General features: G+C 36.4%; 1 pseudogene; it reads right to left on the reverse strand.

The window, feature by feature from the left end:
* Positions 1 to 274: 274 nt before the first annotated feature.
* Positions 275 to 3152, reverse strand: LOC116923962 (annotated as a pseudogene).
* Between the last annotated feature and the right edge of the window lie 243 nt (positions 3153 to 3395).

Consider the following 3395-nt stretch of genomic DNA (forward strand, 5'->3'; position numbering starts at 1 on the left):
TTGATTATATTGTTCCACTAGAACACATCACATATTAGTTTTGTAAGATAACAAAAAGGCAGAAAAAGTTAACATCACAGTTGTTTATTGAGATAACAATTTCTTGGTTTGACGAAGGGGAATGAAACATGTTTAATGACTAGTAAAGTAGACCTTTCCAAATAGTACTCTTGTTTAAATAGTCCTGGTCGACGAAACAAAAAGTAAGACAAATGAATGGTTAACATGAAAGTAGTTTTGGAACCACACCCGTTGACGCAACAAATTGGAGACATCACAAACTATTGGTTGTGCAAAACAAATAGCACCCAGCAAATCCTGTCTGATAATCTCTACAAATATAGTTCTCAATGCTTCCACCGAGCCTTGCAAAATCATTGACCTTAAATTTGAGAGAAAGAAAATTTTAGAGCTAGTAGGAATTGAATGAAAAATATTGGGACTTACGATGATTTGCTTGTTTGATTCTGATTTCAGAACATCCATTAGAATATTCCATTCTGCAATACAAGTCGCAGGTAGTTGAACGATATCATGCCTCGTAGGCGTCAGAGTTTTAGCTTCTGTTTTGATATGCTCCAACAGCTTTCTCACATCGGCTGCCAAAGTCTGTTGGTTATGAAATAGCTCAGTAAATTTTTTCAGAATCAACTTGTTCATCACAATATTTTAACGTGGTTGTGTAATGATTGCACCTGTATTAGAAGATAACAATAATTAAAAGGTATCTGATTCTTCTGTAAGAATTAAAATAAGAATTGCGGGAATCTATTGCGAGAGATTTATTCACCGGTCCTCCGTCGTCAATACGCTTCTTGGACGGTCCTCTACATTGAGAGCTATCTGCAAATATTTTCGCTGTAAAATGCTTGACGGGTGGAAGGCTTGGAACGGTCATAACAGAGGAAGCTTTGGAATTTTTTTAAGAGCGATACTGACGTCCAGCAATTGCAAACTATCCCTGTTTGAAGGCTGGTGAACGGTTCTAGAATAATTTTCATTTCTGTGATTAGACTTAATCAATTCGTTTACTTTGGCCGAACTCGCAGATGCTTTTGATTTAGGGATAATTTGTTTTTCAGACAATTACTTTTTCGCTTGAGCCTCGTCCTCGCGTATGTTGTTGCCTGCAAGAAAGTATTGTTTATAAAAATGCATGCCATATTTACACGAGAATTTTCTTTTCACTTGTTTCCTTGAGAATAATTTTTTTTTGGCTTAAGCTAGCTAGGTAAGTTGAGCTGTTTTTTATTCAACTTCCTTTGTTGGGTCTTGAATATTGGTTCACATTTTCTTTTTGACCTACAGAAATAAATCGTTAGTGGAACTGTAACTGGAAAAATAAAGTGTAGTTTTTCTTACCAATTTTGTTAGTTGCAGCAAATCGCTGGCTCTTGTCGAGGCCAGAAACAGCAACATCGCGTTTATTTCTGGTTTGAGCAACAGCAGCCTTACCCCTGGTGCCCTCCCCACATAGCACATGTCGGTCCCACGGACATCCGTGGAACTGCCCGATCTCCGAACTGGATGTCCCTCGGGAAATCGTTTGAATATTACAAGACCTCCCGGGAAGATGCCATCGGACATTCGAAGAACTTCCGAAATTACTTCTTTAGGCTATAAATAAGACATTACAAGGGAAATGAACATTCCCGAGTAGGGATTCAGCTGTCTTATATAATTGTATGCTTAGTACAATTTTTAAAACTTGCATAGACTTGAATTATTTTCATTCTAGTATTTATATTTTTCTGTTCTTGTTACACTACGAATCGCTCATACAAATTATCGAGCACCTCGATTTAAAAAAATTTAAATTAAATCGTAAAACCTAACTCCTCAAGTCCTCATTAAAAAAATTAATTTTTTGATATTTTAAAAAATTTTATAAAAAGCCAAGAGTTTGTCTTTTACCCCCCCTTCCCCCCGAAACCCAAGCTAGTCCTTTAGCGTGCCAATCCAAGCACGTTGTGGTGGAAAATTGATGTCTCCCTTAGTTTTAAACAAAATTTATTTTGTCATTCAGAAACAAAACATTACAAAATCTCTTGGCTGTTTGATGGACGTCCATAGAATCAAATTTTTGAACATCCATTTACACTTCAATTGTTACTATCCGACGGACATCCCTAGAACTACTCATACAGTACATGGATATCAAACGGATGTTCGGCCATTAATCTGACATCCGACGGCAGAAGTGTGCTATGTGGGTCCTCGCCAAATTTAGAGGCATTTGCAGCGTAATGGCAGTCATCTTCTCCCATTAATCCATTGAAATGTCGATTGATCTAAGTATTTCAAAGATATTTAGTTTGCTATAGATGCTATTTTGGTGTGAATGAAAAGACCATTCTTGTCATATATGTCATCTAAACGCTGAGTGGGATGGCACTCTGAAAAATGGTGCTGACGAGCAATGGATTCCATTGTTAAAAATATTGAAAGATAAAAGAAACTGTATTAGCTCTGAATAGGCTATAATTTAACTAACATTTATCGCCATGGGAAGAAAGAGACGTGTCAACTACAATTGTGTCCAGTTGTTTTTTCGGTTGTTGTAGCTCATCTTCTAAGTTGTCAGATGACCTTTTTTGTTTCGAAATAACCCGAGAAATAAGAACAACAGCTCTTGAATCCTCGTCGGATGATGAAGAATAAACCCTTTTGCGATTTCCAACAACAAAGGCATTGGGAGAGTATTTTTTGCAGGTTGTCTGACCAACCTCTTCTTTCTTGGTTCTCCCAATGTCTTTAAGTCATCTGACTCATCGTTAGCTGCACGTCTTTCCATTTCTTTGGCCTGTTTCCAGTCACCTAAGTGAAATAATTAAAAAGTGTTTTAAAAATCTGATAAACATACAGTTTCAACAATGGGAAAATTAAAATCATATCGTTAATGCAAGATGTCATACAAAGAGTGATCGTACCACAAACTCTAAGCCTCCTGTATACATACTTGATCCAAGAATCTTCTGGTACTACATGATCCATGATGCATTTAATCCTTTTTGGTCCCTTCAAGTGGGACGGATATACTTGACAACATCTTCATCAATGGTCCACCACTCTGAGACTATTGCAAGTTCTTTTCTATCTTCAACATACAATTCAGCTTAAATTTACTTCCATGCAATGGTTTGTTTCGACATACTAAGAACCTATTTGTAAATATAAAAAAGGAAATTGTCAATTGTGATTATCTCTCATGTACAGAACTAGCGTGGCTTTTCTGAGAATCAATCGTCATTTGCTAACAAAAGTATACTATGAATAAGTTCATATCTGTTGACTGAAAACAAAAAATGTTGTAAATAATTTAAGAAGTAAAAAGTGTTCTCACCGTGTTGTGGGGGGGGGGGTAATAATTATGAAACAATTACTTTTTAGATGGC

Source organism: Daphnia magna, linkage group LG3, assembly GCF_020631705.1.
Source record: "Daphnia magna isolate NIES linkage group LG3, ASM2063170v1.1, whole genome shotgun sequence".
In the NCBI taxonomy this organism is placed as follows: domain Eukaryota; kingdom Metazoa; phylum Arthropoda; class Branchiopoda; order Diplostraca; family Daphniidae; genus Daphnia; species Daphnia magna.